The sequence below is a fragment of the Amphibalanus amphitrite genome, unplaced genomic scaffold, assembly GCF_019059575.1.
Source record: "Amphibalanus amphitrite isolate SeventyFive unplaced genomic scaffold, NRLGWU_Aamphi_draft 000642F_arrow, whole genome shotgun sequence".
In the NCBI taxonomy this organism is placed as follows: domain Eukaryota; kingdom Metazoa; phylum Arthropoda; class Thecostraca; order Balanomorpha; family Balanidae; genus Amphibalanus; species Amphibalanus amphitrite.
Window position 1 is genome coordinate 342,637 of NW_024882136.1, and position 21,316 is coordinate 363,952.

At 48.5% G+C, this 21,316-nt stretch overlaps 1 protein-coding gene across 3 annotated transcripts in view; it reads right to left on the reverse strand.

Moving 5' to 3' along the window:
• Window positions 1–21,316, reverse strand: part of LOC122363844 (dimethylglycine dehydrogenase, mitochondrial-like) — a 367,327-nt gene that overhangs the window by 321,758 nt on the left and 24,253 nt on the right. The window contains exon 1 of one of the 3 annotated variants that reach the window (XM_043333586.1): window positions 2,858–3,041. The exons of the other annotated variants lie outside the window; for them this stretch is intronic. The gene's annotated coding sequence lies outside the window, so the exon portion shown is untranslated. Of the gene's footprint in view, window positions 1–2,857; window positions 3,042–21,316 lie in introns of those variants that run through there. 3 annotated transcript variants of the gene reach the window in all.

The window sequence follows — 21,316 nt, forward strand, 5'->3', positions numbered from 1 at the left end:
AGGTAGCGTCCCAGACGAGGCACTTCCCTCCTGCATAGGGAAAGGTCGTCATGCCGTCTGGGCGACGTCCGTCTCCGCGGTCTAGACCGGCCGGCTCGAGAACAGATGGCATTCCAGCGGTCGCCAGCCCACGTTTGATGACGCTGTTGAGTTCTGCGTGGCGCGGAAACCGGCCAGCACTCAGCTGGCAGCTTAGGCAGTGCAGGCCTCGTTCGTCGATGTCGGCTCCACAGCGGCAGCGGTGAGGAGCACAGATCTCTGCTCCCACCCGCAGGACGACGGCCGTCCGCAGGGTGTCAGAGTCGAGCAACGTGCCCACACTGGTGGCTGGGAAGGCGTTTAGCCAGGCGCCAGAGTGTGGTTGTGCGGCAGCTCGGAGTCGGGCTCGATCAACATCAGTTTTGCTTTCTTCCAGCAGCTGTTCACCGATTCTTGCTGTCTCGGCTCGATCCCATTCTCTTTGATAGCACCGCTTGTGCGCTTCCGGTGGAGGCAGGCCTGTGCGACGTTCCCACTCTGAGATCAGGCACCTCGTTAGCTCACTGACACGATCAGCGGCGGAGCCGTTAATAGATGCAATCGTGTCAGCGGAGGCCACTTGATATGCGAGATGAGCAGGAAGGGCAACGTCAGTCACTCTCCTTACGCCTAGCCCACCGAGGCTGATTGGCAGTGTCGCCTGTCGCCATGAAACGCCACGCAGCTGGACGTTTGTGATCGTCTCCATGCCACGGCGAACTGCTTCGTCGATTCTGTTGAGCTGGGCGGGATACCGGTAGGCTGGAGAGCTCCGCAGCAGGTACAGCAGACGAGGAACGGACACATAGCTTTTCAGCAAAAAGAAAGCCTGATGTGCCTCTTCCAGAGCCAAAAGACGCCTGACAAGCTTTTCTACCATCAGCTGACCTTGCAGAAGCGCACGTCTTGTTTGAGCGTCATGTATAGGTGCACCAAGCAGCTCCAGCTCGTCCGCGGGGACCTCCCGGATGTTGGGCAGAATACTTTGCAGCTCCTGCAAGGCGCTGAGATTGGTGTCATCGGCGAAGGCTCCCAAGAAGGTGGCCTCACACTTGCCTGCATTTATGGCGAGGCCCACTTTGTTCATTTCTGCCTTCACTTGCTTGATACTGGTGATGACATCAGGTAGTGGACCAGCCAGCGTTCCGTCATCCAGGTACCAGGTGTTCATTTCTGTGTTTGGAGCTCTAGCGGCAGAGTCCACTGTCAGAGAGAACAGCAGGGAGCTCAGCGGATCGCCTTGCTGGACTCCTGCCTGAGATAGGATTTTGCTGCCACCGATGAAAAGTGGCGCGGCGTTGTTGTAGCCCTGCCATACAAATGAGTAAATTTCAGGCGCACGAGTTCTCACAGCTTCAAGCATCGCATCCCTACGCACAGTGTTGAATGCATTGGAGATGTCAAGCTTCACGAGGACTCTGTTGCTTGCGGAGGCTTCACATAGGTCGAAGTACGCTCTAGTAGCGTGTACTGCTGCCTCGCAGCCATTCCTCGTGGCCACGCCGAGCTGCACTGGTCGCAGCTGAGCTCCAATGGCCGATGAGACGGCCGTGGCGGCGACCTTGCCAGCGATGCGGCGGTACACACTGCCGACAGCGATGGGCCGCAGACCACCGTCCTTCTTTCTGAGAGAGATCAACGACGCGCCAAAGAACGCTGGCGTTGCGTATTCCGGAAGACGGCCGCTGAGCGCCAAGTTCGTGAGCGCTGTCAGAGCTGTGAGTAGACGAGCTCCAGCCTCGGCGGTGTGCTTAGTGAGGAGGGAGCGCAGGTGGGCGGGGCGAATCCCATCCAAACCTGCACTGGAGCTCGGCGGAAAGGAGTTGATCGCCTTTAATACGTCGGTCTCTGAAGCCACTAGAGGCACGTCTGTGTCATCAGGTGGCGGAATGTTTCGCAGATCATTGGGCGGCTCTGGGTGCTTTTCTTGCATCTTCTTGATAACTTCATCTGTTGGAGGTGCGAAGGAGTCATCTGAGGTTAGAGCTCGCAGCGCTCCCCGGATGTCGCCATCCGTGATTTTTGATGCCACGCGCCGTGATAGTGCTGCCATCTCGTCCATCGGGCGATGGTCACGAGAGTGTTTGTTGGGTCTTGAAAGACGGACTTTGGTTGTGTCATTGTTCTGTGCTAAGTTCAGCCGCACTTTAGTGGCTAGAGATGTCTTTTCTGTCCTCCGCGCTTCCCTGTCGATGTTCAGCGCAGAGTATGCAAAGCACAGAAGCTTTCGCCACGCTTCCTTGGTGCCCAGTTCGACGGCGTCATCGATAAGGTGGGCAAGCTCGTCTGCTACTGCAATACGCGCTCCTTTTGGGATTAGCGGTAGGACCCGGCTGCCCTGCTTCAGATTTGCAATTTCCGTGGCAATGTCGCATGCTGGTGAAAATTTCGGTGCTGAATTCAGACAGTCGTCTCCGAATCGACATGTGGTACTTACACTGTCTTCCCAGTTTCACACAGCGACATGCTCTGTACGGGTTAGATATGCACTTACAACAGCGAGGCGTGCACCCATCCAGTGTGGTGTGTCCATTTTCTGGTGGGATTAGTGTTCTGTCACTCATGACGCGAGTAACAGTGCAGATAAAATATTGGCTGCGTATCTACGGAGGTTTTTATTCACCGAGCTCATCAGTTTGGGAGTGCTGCTGGGTGGCCGAAGCATACTCCGCATGACATAGGTGTGCGACTCAAAACGTCACGTTCTTGAATTTAAAATCAGCAAGAAATTTGCGCGTATTCTTCAAAATTGATACAAAACAGAGTAACATACATATAGTCATTTGGTACGAAATTGTTTTCCAGCGATGCTTTTCTCGCGGCCCATGGAAGAAAATACCTTGAACAGCTGTGTAGTGAAGAAGGCATTCAGAAGAACGGGCTTGTAAGATCAGACGACCAGTTCAAAAGTGAGCGCCGAATTTCGTCTTCGACGCACCAAGAATGTCACATGAGAGACAATGGGCCCTAACCCATTATTTGATTGAAGATAATTAAAGTATTCCCGGCTACATATTTCCTAATACGGTAGCATAAACCTAGTGTGAACTACGTGACGCAAATAGGCGAAGACTCTAAATAGCGGGTCACTTACTGGGAAGTGGTTTAGTCCGTGGTTCTGCAACCGACGAACCAAAATGCTATCATTGGAAAGAGCATTCAACGTTAGGCAGCACGGGCGGACATCGATAGCAGCGCCTCTATCGGTCACTAGGGAAAGCTGGGCTGTAGGCGACGAAATACCGGCTGAGTTGTCACACGTTGAATAGGTTTATAGACATCCGTCTTGTGAGAAAGTTGAACTTTTGCATTGAATATTTCTGCAGGCAATTTTAGAAGTGTCTTCAACATAGATTGTAAGTTTAGATTATTATATTCACTTCAAGCCTTCCCTATTGTTCTTGATGATGCGGGAACTATTTATAATTAGTGTTTTAAGCTTAGTAAAAGAACATATTGTGCAAACGATGAAAAAGGATAGATGGAAGATTTTAAATGCAATTTTCTCTAGCAATTAATGGTAAATTCTATACAGATCAAGGAAAAGGTGCATGCTAACTGATAATTTAAAGTTCTTGGGGCCAGTTGTTTTCTTCTTTTCTTACGTCGCCCCAATGGCCGCGAATACACTTGTGATAACGCCTATCGATTCTCTCCAAGACCCACTCATCACGTTTGCATGACAAGCAACAGTATTCTTAAAAATATAAATATTTCAAACCTCTGCAAAACCATTTTTAGCGAAAATTATCTACGCCTTGCATTTGTCATAAAACTACGCACCTAAATTATAAAACACATTTGACAGGTTCACTGAACTATTGACAGATTCTGAAGTAGAAAGCATGCTTATCAGACACGGGCACCTCGATCCGATGGATATTTTTTCCAAACCAAAACGTTTAGCCATCAAAAAGCAATCGACCGAAATGGATAGATAACCCAACCGACACAAGAACAACCAAACACCCGCCGATCGTAAATACCCCCTTTTCGCGTTGCGGAGCACACGGGTCACCCTAGTCTCGGCCATTTTTGAAAGACAAGCACAGTGCAACGGAGCAAGTTGTTCAATTTAGCTTTTAAATCGTGTCACATTGCAGAATGTTAGTAAAGTCATAGATTTGAGCCATTCTCTTGATTTTGCATGCAGATTTAACCCGCGCCCGACAGGGGGTCCTGGATTTCCACGCCCTGCTGGGGGGGGGGGGGGTGTTTGAACACCCCCCCCCCCTTGTAACTCGGCCCCTGGGCCACGTAGCGATACGCGGAAGGCGGCGTTCGAAAGAGCGTCAAAAATAATGGCATAATCACTTCGGTCAATTTTTTGGTCAGGTCAAAGGTCAGGTCACCAGAGGTCATTGAAGGCAAAATTTCGCCGATTTCCAGGTCGAATGTCGAAAATTTCCAAGAAGCCAACGCATAACTCGGGAACCAGGGTTGGCAAATTTATGCCAGCAGCCGGTTTAAACCGGTTTAATCCATGGATTAAACCGGCTGGCATAAACTAGTTTAAGCCACCCCGGTTTAAACCAGTGTGCACCAACATAATAAATGCCACTTACGTTAACTTGTCGTAACATCACTTGGGTTAAACTGCTTCTTCTCTTCCCATTTTCTGTACACACCTTTCAATTATACATGCTAACTTGTACCTAATGTTTTTTCCTGGGGGTTAACTTTATGTCATTCATTATTGACTGTATCACCCTGCATCAAATGTTTATTTTGATTTGCATAGGTGGTTCATGGAATGAAAAGTCTTGGAGACAGCTTCAATAAAGAACCCAATTTCAATTTTATGAGAAGCTGTAGCAAACATGACCTAATGCCAAATGCATGGTGCAAGGATCAGTGAATGGTAAGGCCCTAAGAACCATCATACAGAACATTGCCTATTTACTAGGGAACTGTCTATTGCTGAAGCAGTCAGTGACACTTAACAAAGGAATTGGCAGCACGGCCACCATTATAGGCTCCAAAGTTCATGTAAAAAAACAATAATAAGTGTGATTAGTTAGGGACACTGTTATACCAGGAAAACAACATGCACTACCTGAAGAAAACAGAAACCATAGGAACATTCCAGAAGATTTATAAATGATGAGTTGTTACAATGGTTTGCTGTGCAATTTACAAAAAATCACAGAATGGGTGATACCATGATAAATAATTTTTTCTAGTGTTACTGGCCCAGTCCCCAGACGATTGGTCAGAATACATTTTATATGTAAAATAAAGTGAGACTTTCAACTGGTAAACCGAATGTTAAGATTAGAATGTGCTTATGCCTTATACCTACTTTGTTTCTAAGCTTAATTACCTACTGACCAGATTATCAACATAATCACATGCCAAAATGTTGACATAATACCAAATGACACGGCATTGACTTCCTGCACTCTGCACAGTCACCAACGAGTACACTGACCCACAAGATAAGTTATAGTAGATGTTTTAACTGAAGGTGGTTTTCATTAATTTAAGCCGGTTTAAACCGGTTTAAACCACTGGCTGGCATAAATTCAATTTAAGCCGGCTTTTATCCAACCCTGTCGGGAACCAATAGAGCTACAGCGCCGCGGAAAAGCGCATTCGATAGCCCTATTAACGCCCTTTCTGAGTAATTTTCTCAGATTTGACCTAACGTCAACGGTTTTGCCTGCAGGGGGCAAAAACTGCAAAAATAGCCGATTTTTTCGGAAACAGTTTTTCTGCAATAACTTTTGACCCAAGCCTTGTACGAGCTTACTTTTACCGGCATCGTGTTCCTCTCGTCAAAACGCATCGAATGTACTATAACTTGACCTTAAAAGGTCAACTTGAAAATTTGACCTCTGGTCAAGGTCATGACCTGACCGGAAAGGGTCATGTTGCATACCAGTCGATCCGTATCGTCGAGCTGAACACATCTAAGGCGTTTTCATCGTTCTAGCATGCCTCTATCAAAAGTTATTTGCGAAAAAACTGTTAGATACCATTCGTGACCTAAGATGACCTCGGGGCATAAACAAGGGTCACGGACACCATTTTCATGTTCAGTGCGTCTAAACCACTTGTAATTCGGTGTTTGGGAGTGTTTATAACGTCTTTCGTCCAAAAGAGGCGCATTTCAATTTTCTCCCATTGACTTATAATGGGGAGGTCGCAAAATTGACCTGACCTTAGGTCATCGATATCAAAATTCTGAGATATAAATTTTGTACATGCTATTGCTCTTAGCAATCGCTGAAAGTTTCAAAGCGATCGGTCACTCTGTGTAGCTATGACAGACATTGAAACTTTTTATGAGGTGAGGTCACTTCAAGTGACCTGGTGACCTGACCTTGAATGACCTTGGTCTGAAATTTTCACAACATGTGTAGAATTGATGTATGATAAGGTGTACCAAAAACGGCGGCGCTCCGCGCCGCCGTTTTTGAGATATTCGCGAAAAACCACAAGAGGGGGGTGTTCAAACACCCCCCCCCCCCCCAGCAGGGCGCGGGTTAACGTCACTCCTGTATTAACCTTGATTCCACAGCCAGCCCATCACTTGAGAAATAGCAGCGGCAGCCGGCAACTATTTTAACATTCAAGACAGAATCTGTCGGGGGCCGGAATTCTGAGCTGCAAGCTCATGGAAAACATGTCATTATTTGCTGAAGCTGGTGACGTTCCGTATTGTTGTCTTACATTGTGTTCTCGCATGCTACCTGCAAACTTCAATCGTCTTTTTATAAGTCTTTCCAGATTTAGTTGGCGCATGCCCGACTTCTTCCCAGTGCAGAAATCGATCGATCAGCATTGTAATAGATCGGCAGATATGTTGGCTCATGTTTCTTTTTGTACTCAACAGAAATAAATCTAAAACAAAATGTAAATCCGTGTGTTACTTTTGTAGGTCTGCAAACAGGTCATCCACGTCATCAGTTTAATCATTTGTTTAGTGCCTATGGCTAGACATAAGACACCGTGTGGAAGCATTTTCGATTCACAGTTCCTCATTATGAGTCTGTGATGTCGTCGTCCCTCCAGTGCAGAGCCGCTGTGACCACAGTCGTATGTATTTGATCAGGTCCCGATGACAACTGCCCATCGTCCCACACAAGCGCACGACATGCCCTCACATATACGCAACCGACCAATCACCGGGCACGGCTCGGTCACGCCACGTGCCCGCACCAATGAGCGGGCACCATGAGCCGCGTGACCGTGGCGCGACCGTAGTCCGCGGCGCTCCGGCCGGCGCAGCGGGCGGCTGGCGGACGGGCGCGGCCCGGCTCGCCGACCGGCTGGGCGCGGTCACAGCATCTCCCCCCTCTTCGAGACTGCTGGCTGAGCAGTCCTGCAGTCTTCCCAGCCCAGGCGGGTCGGTGCTCTTCTGGGACGTTGGCTCCGTCAAAGATCTGACGTTGGCGGTAGCTGGAACCGGACACGTTGCCGCGCCGGCACCCCAGCGCTCGGTGATGGCGAGGAAGTCGTCTTCTTCTCCGGGTTGTCGGGCGTCTTCAGCGATGGGCGGAGAAACCGTCTGTTCCTCCAGAAGACTCTGCCATTTGGAGTCTTGATAAGGTAGTCGCGATGGTAACCAACGCCCACGATGGTGCCGAGGTTGTCCCATCGCCTGCTGATCGGGTCTTGAAGCCAGACGTGGTCTCCAGCCTTCAGCGGCTTCAGTGGATGTGCCGAGCTGTCGTACGTCTGCTTGGCACGCTGGAGATTGAGCGACGCCCTGTAGTCGCACTCTTCGGCCTGCTCTTGCCATTCGGCGGCGAAGCTGCGGCGATGAGCAGGGACGCATGACCGGATGGGGTGGCCGAAGACTACTTGTGCTGGAGAACGTCCGTCCGCTCGTGGAGTGTTGCGGAACTCCAGCAGTCCTCGGTGGAAGTCGTCATCCAGGGAGCCGTTTACCGTCGTCTTCGAGATGAGATGCTTCATAGCCTTCACCGCCGACTCCGCATGCCCGTTTGACTGTGGGTAGTACGGAGTAGAGACGACGTGGTGTACTCCCCAGCGTTTCAGGAAGCTGGCGATCTCTCGGCTCTTGTACTGTGGCCCTCCATCTGTACGAAGCCTGACTGGTACACCGAGGTTGACGAAGGCGTCTCGAAGTGCCTTGATGATCTGGTGGCTCGTTGTGTCGCCTCGTGGAAGCTGGTGAACGACTGGCCAGCCGGATAATCTGTCCACGTAGACGAAGTAGCACATTCCTGCATAGGAGAAGAGGTCTGAAGAGACGTCTTCGAAGATCCTCGTTGGTGGCGGGTCGACAGCCATCGGTTCCTGAGGTAGGCTGGACCGATGCTCTTGACAGGTGGTGCAGTTGCCGACCACGTTGATGATGTCGCTGTTCAGGCCGGGCCACCAGACTGTTTGGCGAGCTCGTCGTTTTGTTCGCTCAATTCCTTGGTGAGCATCGTGGAGGGCTCTCATGGTGTCCTTTCGGGATGAGAATGGAATCAGGATTCGACGCCCTTTCAGGATCAGATCATCTTGAGAGGAAAGCTCATGTCGCACACTCCAGTATGGAAGTAAGTGATGCGGCAGCTGTTCTTTGGATGAGGGGAAGCCGTTGGTGACTGCAGATAGAAGCTGCTGGTAGACAGTGTCCTCTTGAGCTGCTTTTCTCAGATCCTCCAGCCGTGGATCCGAGAGATGTGACGGCTTCTCCTGAGAAGACACCTCGCTGATGGTGATGCTGGCTGTCTGACAGACATGACACTCAACGGCCTGTGTGAGTTGGCTGTCTTCTGAAGTCGGTTCTTCGACGGGGGCACGGGACAGCGCATCTGGAATGACGTGCTCCTTTCCCTTCTGCCAGATGGCAGAGAAGTTGTACAGGCCTGTCTTCTCCTTCAGACGTTGAAGGCGCGGGTTCTCGACGGCGTCCAGAGTGTAGTCGTTCAGGATCGGAATGAGAGGTCGATGATCGGTGATGACTTTGAAGTGCTGCAGACACACCACAGCCCACAGGGGCTGAGGGCCCACACCACAGCCAGCAGTTCCAGCTCCACCATGGCGTATCGAGATTCTGCATCGGAGAGGAATCGTGATCCGCACTGGACGAGGCGCCAGTGTTCACCATGCTGCTGAAGTAGGGCGTACCCGAGTCCTTTCAGCCGAGCAGCATCAGTCTGAAGAACCGTTGGAAGCTGTGGGTCGTAGTGTGCCAACACTGGCGGTGATGACAGTGCAGTCTTGACCTTGTTGAAGGCCTCCTGGTGGTCTGCAGTCCACATGAACGCGTTGCTGGGCTTCAGCAGACCTCTGAGTGGGTCAGCGGCAGATGATATCTCAGACGAGAAGTCGCTGAACTGCTGGGCGAGGCCCATGAACGACCGGAGCTCGGTGATGTTTGTTGGCGTAGCGAAGTCCGTGATGGCCGTGATCTTGCCCGGGTCCACCTGTCTCCCGGCAGATGACAGGTTGAAGCCGCAGTAGGCGACTTCATCTTGTGCACAGCAGAACTTCTTCTCGTTGATGGTGATACCATGTTGACGACACCGAGTGAGCACGGCCCGGAGATGCTGTGCGTGGTCTTCTAGCGTCTCGTCGTGCACCAGGATGTCGTCCACCACCTTGACGACATTGTTGAGACCTTGAAGCGCCAAGTCTCCGCGTCGGCCGTACTCGTCTCCTGTTGAGACTAGACCCATGGGAGCTCGCAGGAACCGGAAGCGTCCCCACGGTGTGATAAACGTCGTGAGGTGCTGACTGCTTTCTTGGAGAGGTAGCTGCCAGTAACCTGATTTAGCATCTAGGTTGGAGAAGATCTTTGCGTTCACACTGATGTTGGAGACTGCTTCTCTTGGAGTTGAGAGTGGGTGCAGAGGTCTCTTCACGTGTTTGTTGAGTTTGGTGAGGTCAACGCAGATCCTGACCCCACCATCCGCTTTGGAGACCAGAACCAGAGGGTGGCACCAGTCCGACGGCTCGTCGCCCAGTGGCGTGATGATTCCTTGGCGAACCATGTCATCCAGCTGCTTCTTGACGTTGTCCCGCCATGCGTGCAGCACCGGGCGAGATGCGCGTACTGCGAAGGGCTTGGCGTCTTCGGTGATGTGGATGGCCATTGGAGGGCCGGTCATCGGCTTCAGCGGCACGCTGTTGTCTTTCGATGTGAAGACGTCAGCAAACTCGGTGAGGAGATCACTTCGGAGCTGCTGTTGTGACTGCAGGAGCACGCTCTTGTTCTTCAGTATTGATACTGGCTGAGCGTCGTGCTTCTCGATCGCCGACCTGGTCTTCACTTGTTGGAGCTGACGAGGAGCCGGCTCTGGATAGTGGTCCGGGAGGATGCCAAGCTTCTTAGCCGTGTACCACGCGAGGAGAAGGCCTCGCGATTCCTTGAAGACGTGGACGGTGTCATCAGCTGCCCTCCCGTTGAAATGGATGATGGCCTTGAAGGTGCCGATGCATTCCATAGACTGTCCGTTGGCTGCAGTGACGTTGATGCAGGGCGGCCTGTCTAGGGCCACATCTTCCATGCCGAGCGTGCGCGCGGTATATGCGCTCATTACTGTGATTTCAGCTCCCGAGTCAGGTGTGGCCTCGGTGCAGCCGAGGAGTGTGCCTCGGAGATCTTCAATCTTGACGGAGATCTTCGGCGCCTTCAGATCCCGATGAATGCTGCTGACGAACACCGGAGTGACATCTACTTGCTCGGTCCGGTGGCGTTGTCTGCTGCGTGATCTTGACGATGTGTCCGTGTCGGGCTGCTGCTGTTGGGTTGAGCGCTTCTTGCGGCATACTGTGGCAAAATGTCCGGTGATGCCACAGAAGAAGCAGGTCTGGTTAGCTGCAGGACATGTTCCTCTCAGGTGGCTGGTGTTGGCGCAGCGCCCGCATGCTGACTCTCCACGGTCACGCGAGGGGTTGCGCTGACTCTGGTCACGTTGACGAGAGATGCTGAAGACACTGGAGCTCCTGCTCATGACGTCTTGAAGCATCTTGTCGTTTGCTTGAGCAGCTTCCTCAGCTCGGCAGATGTCGATGACTGTCTCCAACGCTGGGAAAGGGCGAAGGGCCAGTAGTTTGCGTCGGGTCTCTTGATTGTGGAGACCAGACATGATGCGGGTAGAGAGGCGCTGATCCTTGCACTCGATGCATAGCTCAGCATCGGAGGCAAGCTCTCGGATTGACACCAGGAAGGCGTCAAACGACTCATCTTCTTCCTGCTGCTTCTCTTCGAACTTCACTCGATCGATTGCGATGTTCCGTTGCTGCCGGAGATGCTTCTCGATCTTGTCCAGAGCAGACTGGACCGTGTCTGTATCTTCTGTGATCCCGACAGCATGTTGTGATGTCCCCCGCATGTCTTCCGTGAAGCAGGAGCGCAAGAAGGCCAGCTGGTCTTCACGGCTGAATGCGGCGAGCTGGCATAGCCTGGCATAGTCGTTCCAGGATGACCTCCATGCCCGGAAGTCGCGAAGGCTGATGGAGGCAGACAGCTTACTCGGCGGTGTGACTGCTGGTGGTCTTATAGTGCCATACATGGCTGGTGGCCTCGGCGGGATCGCTGCTGTCGCCGGGGGAGCCGTGTCCAATCTGCTTGGCAGTGCAGGACTCCCCTCGGCAGCAGCGGTGGACGTCAGTGGTAGGACGTCTGTTGCTCCTCCACTAGCTGCCTCAGATGCTGGCGTCGTGGTTTACTGAAGACGGCGTAGCTCTTGAAGCTCCGAACGAAGTAGGTTGAACTCACTTTGAGTTTCCTCTCGCTGATGTTGCTGCTGTTCCTGAAGATGCTGCAGCTGAAGGAGCTGCTGCTGTTGAAGTCCCTCCAGAACCTTGGTCAGCCACGGTGGTGCAGTAGATTCCTCTTCCTTACCGTCCATTTTGCAGCTGGAGCGGAGGTTGTAGGCCATGCAGTGTAGAGGCGGGTATCAGCGGTGACTGGCGAAGGCTTCTACTGCCGGCTGCGCCATGTGATGTCGTCGTCCCTCCAGTGCAGAGCCGCTGTGACCACAGTCGTATGTATTTGATCAGGTCCCGATGACAACTGCCCATCGTCCCACACAAGCGCACGACATGCCCTCACATATACGCAACCCAGCTGCCGGACATTGGTCACGTGACCACATTTTCCGTGTGACCTTGAGTTGGCACCAGATTTTGTCGACAGACGTGGCGCAGCTTATTTTACTGCATTATTTCAGATACTAAATATTTAGACGTGTGGTGGTAAATGATACCGTGCAAATAATATTGAATCATCGGTGACATAGTTACCATTGATACTTTAATAGTATCAATAAAATGCAATTAATCTATTATTACTCTTCCATTGATTTTATTGTGTTTGCAGGCATAGGTAGAAACTGAAAAGCTGAGCCTGCAGCTTACAGTTGTTCTATACAGTAGCGGCGGAACACCTTCAATTAAGGGGGGGGGGGGGCACTGCCGACTTTCGGTCCGATTCTTTCCATGCAACGCCCATAGGGCTAATGTTGAAATGCCAAAATTATAGGGGGCACGGTGCCCCGGTGCCCTCCCCGTTCCGCCGCCTATGGTTCTATAACTCTTAAAGGAAAAGGGCCACCTTCGTGAAATATGAAGATATCGTTGTTTTTCATTTTGACATTATTATTTTTCATTTTCTTTTTAAAACTGGTGCCAGAAGTGCACAATTCGCGAAAAAGTATTTAAAACTATTTAACATATTGGTACTATGTTGATACTCTCTACGGCACCTACAGTATGATGGCATAGCGATGACGTCACACTCAAGCCAATCAGCGTTCAGAAGACAGACTCGTCGGATTGTGTCAGATAAGCTGATTGGTTAAAGCTGAGCTGGTTGGAGCTGATTGGTAAAAAAACAAAGCCTCGCCGCGGGTGGCTGTATTGTCGGATAAGAACGCATTCCTGGGATAAGGACGCATTCCTGGCGTATTTTCTTTTAAAATTGCCGATAACTACGGATGGAGGCCGAAATCGGCCGTAAGGAGGTAGACAGACAGGTTTTCGGACACGGGCTACAAGATGGCTATCTCAGTTTCAATCCCCATGTTAAAGGTGGCCCTTTTCCTTTAAAGGGACCCTCCCACCTTCAAAAAAGTTAATGAATTGGCATGAAAGTGATGTCGCTCGGTTCAGAAAGAGCAAAAACAAATATCTACCAAATTTCATCGAAAAATATTCACCGGTTTTCAAGATATTAGACTTTTACTTTTGTTTACTTTTTGGGATCTCCGCTGTTCCTAGCGACTTTATTTGAAAGTGCGGCATTTGTTGCGCGCAAAGCAGCATATTCCACCGCGTGCTACAAAACGTTTTAGTCAAACATTTAAAAATCGTTAGATATCTGTGCTGACGTCACACATTCAGAGGGGTATTCCTATGCATTAGCCCCTCTGAATCAAAATGCTGCAATTTTGAAATTCAATATTTCCGATTTAACCCGGCGGCCGCTGGGCCTCCGCGCCACCCGCCGGCCGCTGGGGGGGGGCATATAGTTGCCCCCCCTTTACTTCTGCGACGATATCGTCGCAACGCGAAGAGATAGAGAAGCGAAACTTTGCACACATCTTCCTGAATACCTAGCCAAGGTTGTGTCCAAATTTGGTGTCGATCCCATTTGAAATGACGTCACAGTGACGTCATAAGTGAATTTATAGATTTGCGGCTCTCATATTCCTCACGATACATCAGATATATGGGACCGAATATAAAGGGCCGATTATTGGTCAGGAACTAGATGGAAGTGTAGTTAGATGTTTTAGGATGACAGCAGGTGCTGTCTAGTTCATTTACAGTTGAGTTTCATGCTCAGCGTCATCAGAAACGGTCCATATCGGAAAACGACAAAACTTTATGACGTCACTGTGACGTCATCTTAGGTGCTACAACCACCAAACTTTCCTCAAACATTGCCTAGGTATTCATTTGAAGCTATGCCAAGTTTCACGTTCGTAGCTCATCAGGTTTCGGAGATATTTCACAAAACGTAAAGGGGGGGCAACTTTATGCCCCCCCCCAGCGGCTCGTGGGTTAAGGCATTTCTCGATGCTGTGAGTGCCGAAACCGGTAATTGTGAGCCAGGGACCCCATTTTGGCTATCTCAACTCAAATCTAATGTTAAAGTGGGAGGGTCCCTTTAATGCATAAATCAATGCTACTGAGGGCTGCAAATTTGTTTTTTACTTATCTTTAATAACTGATGCCCTACCTTCATCTACCATTATCTGTAAGAATCTTGCATCGATCATCACCAGACTTCTTAGTTTTTTTTTACATACCTTCGCCCCAGCCGCGAGAGTGGGCGGGTACGACTCCCTCGCCTTAACTGAGCTAGCCTTGCGGGAAAAACAAGCATGTGTGCCGTTACGGGACCGGGGACGCAGCGATTGATGCACGGTTTAAAAGTCTCAGGTCAACTGATGGCTCTGAGGGTCAGGTCAAGTGCCCCGAGGGCCAAAATACGATTTCGGGTTTTGAAAAATAACTTTGTCAAAAAAAAACGGCGCAGAGTCGCGATTTTAGTACCATCATGTTTGTCATGCTCCGGTGCGTCAAAATGGTACACTTTTGTTTGGGTGGGGTCAACATAAGGTGTTCACATCGGATCAAAGCCAGGTCAGATACCCCGTTTACATGAGTCAGCGAAAATGACGTTTAGAACGGATATTTCCGTTTAGCGAAAAGTGCGCAAGTTTCGACTCATGTAAACTGGTTTGGGCGCGCAAAAATGACGATTACGCGGAACGGAAATATCCGATGAATTAATGGGAAATATCCGTTTAGGACGTCAGGCCTAAACGGATTTTTTGCGCATCTAGCAGAAAATGACATGAATATGCATGTTTTATAGATGAAATTTTTTAGTTTACACATCAAAATACATGTTTATGTTGAATGGTAGGTCTAATGACAATGAAATCCACTTTTTGCCCCTGATTTCGCGCCATTGTGGCAGATTCATGAAGTACCTACATAAGTGTTGAGAGGAACGTCCTATGCTTCAAAACGGAAGCATTCTAGTTGAGGGGTAATTTCCTTATTTCTTAGATTCAACAATCAGGGTTCAATTCCAGGGCAACCAACATAGCCTTCCCAGCCAGTCGCTCCCTATAGCCACTTGGAACAGCATGGTAGTGCCATTTAGTGCTTAGTACACTGGATATGATGCTTGATTTATTTTGCTTTAGTACATGCTCCCAAAAATGTTCTCTACCTAGGTACTGCAAACTTCCTAGCAGTGATTCAGATAACTTATGCTTCAGCGAACAGCCACCAGACGGCAGGGCACGCAGGCTGGTTGAGACAGGAACTTGGCTGCATGCCAAAATATACACAAGACACACAGCCAAATTTACTCAGTGACATTGCCATCTGCCCCCCCCCCCCCCACCAATATTTAAATGTTCTTAGATAATTGTTCCAAAGAAGTAGATTCTTCAGTGGTGGGAAGGCCTCTGAAAGTTTGGTTAATCTCGGGTGGTGGAAGCAGGTAGGTACCTGGCAAGTTTTGTGGAATTTGTAGAATCATACCTAACCTTACCTACCAACCTAACTTTCAACCTACCATCCTTCAAACACACCTACATGCCTACAACCTATCATACCAAACTACTTCCTACCAATCTACAAGGTCAACCAACCTACCAAACCACATAGGTACCACTCGGACTTCATCTTCACATCTTACCTGGTGTGATTGAGAGTGGATTATTCTATGCATTTTGAAAATTGCACTGATAGTGTCTCAAAGTTTGGTGGTGAGTAGATGTAACTTCTGATATGAATAAAACACATGGAACTGATGGATCCTGTGTTGCACTCGACAGTCAAGCAATGCAATGCACAGCACAGGTCACATCTACTACACAATTCACCTAGTACTGATCTGACCCCTGTCTTTGAAGAACTGAGCAGCTAAAAGCAAAACATGAAAATAAAGTGCTGGAATATTCAAGTGCTTCAAATGTGTTAACCAAAATGTATGCACAATCCCGCACCACCCACTTTCATACCAATGTTTTCTGAAGTGTGGCACCATCCTGCACATCCTTTCATGCATTTTCATTTTGTCAACTTACTGGAGGTCAATCATGATGATCTATGACTATTATGAGCTGTCTTAGCCTTTTTCTGAAACCAAAAAGACTTTCAATATAGATGTGCGCTTTAATGTTGTCCAAGACCTCAATTGTTTTCTTGCTTTCTGACAGTTAATCACGCTTCTTTTACAGCACACAAGTAAAATAATGGCTTGTGCCATGATTATTTCTAATTCTACATACAAAACTTAAAAGAATCAAGTAAATTAAGCCTAAAACAAGCACAAATAATGCTTGTTAGGAGCTGCGCCAGACATGTAAAAATGCGCAAAATATCCGTATTTTTCGGGCTGCCGGCGTAAAGGGAATTATCCGTTCCGGAACGGATTTTTCCGATAAGGCTCATGTAAACGGGGCCACCGAAACGCATTTTTCCGTTCCCTGGCTAATCGGATATTTCCGTTTAGGCTGAATGACTCATGTAAACGGGGTAAGAGACACTCAGGTCACGAACTTGGTCGGAGAACTTGGTTATATCGTATATCATTCGATTCGGTAGGTCTTCCCGAGTCTATTGGCGACTTTTCCGACTTGCCAGCTCAATTTTATCGATGTTATTGACGAAAAAACTTGTGACATTTGTGACGTCATGAATGACGTCACGCTAGGTTAAAGATGCAAAAGTGAAGCATTGGACATTGCAAGAATTGCATGAAATTGCGATTCCATGTGCTTGAGCTAGGTTTAGATCATTCTCGGCGTCAAAATTAGTTTCCATATTTTCCCCATTGACTTGTAATGGTGACGTCGCGCGATCGGCCTGACCTCATGTGACCTCTAGGAGAAATCCGAGATATACAAGTTTTGAGACTCCTAGAGGATACTAGGTCCTGTAAGTATCATCTCGCTGTGACAGCTCCTCTGCCACCGAGGGCATTGCGGAGTTTCGGTATTTTGGGACTATTGCAGAGGTTCACGTGTGACGTCATAAGTCAGTGACCTGACCTGAGACGGAAATGCAATTGGTTTCCAAAGATGCGTATGGAAGCAAAGATAAGGTGTGCCAAATAGCAGCCCTCTAGCTGTAAGGTGTTTTGAGCTATCGCCAAAAGTCGTGAGTGGAGCGCTACTGACTCCTCCGGTCGGCCGCCGGGGGTAAGGAGGCGTGCAGGGTATCGGAAAACTACCTGGTACTTTGCGAATTTTGCCGATAAAAATACGTTTCTTATGCCAACTTGTAGCCAAAAGACTACTGAATCTCAAACCAGTCGTATCCTTGCACTAAATGGCTTGGTTTAGACACGATAGGTCTGAAAAGAAAAGGTACCATGTATTCTCTATGGGCGCCGCGAGGCCGTTGGCACCAGAGTTTCGGGAAGTGCCCTCGCCACAACCGCACGTGCAGATTTGGTCACGTGACCAAGCGCATTTGCCGCCACTGTATTTATATACACTGTGACGCAACCGTGTTATGCGGTGATTTCCAAGGCCCTAAAACATAAGGTTGGACGAAGTTTTCTACCCAAAATGTACTAGAATAGCGCACGAGTCAAAGCTATTTCCGTTGTTTCTTTACAAATATGTCGCAAACAAGCTTTTTCTGTAATAAATCATTATTTCGAAGTTAAGCAACCAGTTGCTATAAATTCGATAAGCAAACACTTATTTTTTATATAAAAGCCTAGCAGATATAGTCCAACTCTAGTTGAATAATCAAGTAGCTACTAAATTTTCCAGATGTGACACATATTGCGCACTTCAGACAAATGCGTTGCTAGGGCGTTGCTAAGGACTCTTTCGCATGTTTTGCTGCCTGGTTTTTGTTATGAAGTGAGGGAAGTGAGATTGACAGGCTTTTTGATTTTTTTTCTGGTTTTCTAGGACCGTCTCAATTATTTAACTTGACATACTTTTCTTGCTTTTTTATCCGAGGCTTTTTTCAATAATTGATAGATTCCAGCTTGGAAATAAAAGGACGAGCAGGCCACAAGGGTAAAAGCAAGTCGACTGATAGTGAAATAAAAGGTAGAAGTGTCTGCTCCATTAGAAATTTAATGTGATGTGATGGAATATGAAGCAACAGGATCAGTCGCAAGAACCACCAATTACGCAGAACCAGCAAGCGCCATGCAATCAAAAAGCAGTCATGGTAACATTTGATTAGCTTTCAGAAAACCTTGGAAGACGCCAGACAGTGAGCAATCAAGAGATCTTACAAGACCAGTAGTTACTTGAAAACGACAGCCGCCAGGAAAATCAGTAGATTCTTAAATGGCAACACAACTCAACATCTATATCTAGCAATTATTTGCACCAGCGAGGTGCTATCATTGTGTTTTGTGTCTGTATCCCTAACTGCTCAAAAAATATTTGTCAATAAATAAACCAACAAAATAATGAGTCTTTTTCTACTGAAAGTAAGTCCTCCAAGTGGCAGGGGATGAATGATAGAAGGTACCTACCTAATTAATTGTCATCTATTCATTCAATTCATAGGCAATTCAGGGGCATCGATCGGCAGCGCCCTTACTGCATGGTACTGCGGATCGTCGATGGGTTTCTTGATGACTCCGACTCTGACTCAGACTTTCAAAAATCAACTCTGACTTTGATTTCAAATGTCGGCTCTGATCGACTGACTCCGATTCCACAGCCCTAGCAGGTCTGCGGAGGCAATGGTTTTTTTGGTGAATCCGACTCCGACTCTGGCTTCCAAAATCGACTCTGACACTGACTCTGGTCAGAACTGTCGACTCCGACCGACAACTCCGACTACGGAACCCTGAAAGGTATGCGGAGGGGATCGAATTTCGGTGACTGACTCAGACTCCAGGCTGTTAAAATCTACTCCGACTCCGACTCGACGACTCAGGTCATAACTGTCAACTCCGACCGACTTCATGACTCCGACTCCGGAGCCCTACTGGCAGCTTTCACGCCAGGGAGCTGCAAATCGTATGTTCCGTGGCGGTTTATGGCATTAAAGTCGATAATGCGGCTGAATCGCACTATGAAACACCCTTATTGGCTGCAAGAACCACGAACGTTAGCGCATCACCACTGGAAAACGTGACAGGTTATCGATTAATTGGCCCTGGATTTGGATAAATAACATGTTGATGATCATATTAGCACACATTTACATTACCATCTATCTCAAGGTTGCCCTTCAGGCGGCTCTAAACTATGACAATTTCCCTATCTTCAACATGTAAATGCCCTCGGGCGTCCTCGTGGTGACGTAGGCATGGGAGTGCCAGGTTGGTAGGAACTAGACTTCGACGCCCCCTGGTGATTTCAATCGTTGTCTCTTAAAAACACCTGTCAGAGACAATTATAGTATTCAGCGACTGTTTGAAACGTACGGCATTGCGGTGACAAATAACACTAGAGCTACGTACCGTCCGTCTGGCAGCCTGTTAGACGTCATAGCGACCAATCGTCCTGATCTAGTGAGGAGAACGGGTGTAACGCGATGTCATTATGGCGGACCACATGATTTTACCCGCATCATTCTCGCATACCCTCCTGTAGAGACCACAGGTACACGACAGAAGTATCTGTATCTCCGTCCAACAAGTAGGATTGATCAAACAGCTTTTAATTTGCAGTTGTCTTCTGCTGATTGGTCAGACGTCTTATATTCCTGTGAAACCGGTCAGAAGTGGCATGCATTTAGGCATACGTTCCTGTTTCATTTGAACCTGGTAGCACCGCTCAGACGTGCACGTGTGCGTGAGCTCAAAACCCCACCTGTGACAGCTGAGACGCGGCGCCTGCTTATGAGCCGCCGTGCCGCGCTTTACAGCGGAGAGCGTGACGAGTAGGGGAGAGTGGGGCACATTCGTGCAAAAAATGGATAAACCCATATATCTGTTCTTTGGTTAGTGCAATGGCAAAATTGTTGATTGTAGTATGGAAAGGAACTATTGCAGATAGTTTTCCTCTTTAAAAGTTATCCTATAAAATTATTGCTTCCATTAGAAAAAATGACTTTTATTAACTCTGAACATTTGCACGAAACTGCCCCACCTATGGGGCACATTCGTTCAAGAGATGGGGCACTTCCGTTCACCCGGCAAAATTCGAGAAATTACCGGACATTACCAGAAATTTACCAAAGGAAATTGGCAGGGGGTCATTTCACTTGATTCCTTTCGACAAGAATGCATTGCACAACAAATATAGAAAGAATGGGCTGGCCAACAAGAATGTGCCAACTGCCGGCCTCCGTGACCTCGCCAAGTTCGCGTGAATTGCTCGTCACGACGTCGCAAGCAGTCGAGACTGAGTCAGGCGAGCGTCATTAGAGAAACCTACTACAGATAAAGTCATAAATCGCAAAAACTAAAAAAAAATATGCACGAATGTGCCCCCAGGCAGTGCGTACACGAACCTGCCCCACAACGTTATTAGTAATATATTTCAAAATTTCTTTTTGAAAAAATGACACTTTTTCAACAAACAAGTTTGCAGCAGTTCCGTGAATAGAGTGGGCTTCTTCACCCCCAATTTTGAAAAGCTGAACCACATTTCCGAGTCAGGATCACGAAAATGGATGATATGAGAAAAGTTTGGAAAGCTCACGAATATTACAAATTTGCGTTTTTATCAAGCATGACAGCAGGTACAGTGTTGTCTTCTACGGTGAACGAAGGGCGGCAATGATAGACATATTTCCATAATTTACCTTGAGCTCGTGCAGTCACTCGTGTTCCCATAAACTGCTGAAAACGAATGTGCCCCATGCACGAATGTGCCCCACTCTCCCCTACCTGCGCGTAAACCGGCTGTGCTGGGCCGCGATCCGCCGCGACTGTGTGTCCCTGTACAGCAGTGAGATCCGAAAGCGCGGGCGCAGTGGTCTGTGGCGAGTGTTAAAACCGGTGTTAGGCCGCAAGCAGCAGCAGTGCACGATTCCCAACGTCACAGCAGATGCTTTGAATGACTATTATGCGTCGATTGGTCGATTGACTGCTGCTAGTGTGCCGCCTTCTCCTGGTCCAATTCCAACGCTGCTCCCCCGCGTCATGACTTGTTCGTTTAAAGTAAGACCGATTGATTCCGACACACTGTGCATCACTTTAGCAAACATGAGGAACTCCAGATCACTGGGTGTCGATGGCATTAGCATTGACCTTCTGCAGAAATACTTCTTTGGAATTTGCATGCCTTTACTCGAAGTAGTGAATTCTAGTTTGGTCACAGCTACCGTTCCTGATTCTTGGAAACATGCATTGGTCACACCCATTCCCAAGGGTAAAGTAACCAAATGTCCAGCAGACACCAGACCGATCTCAATTTTACCTGCCATT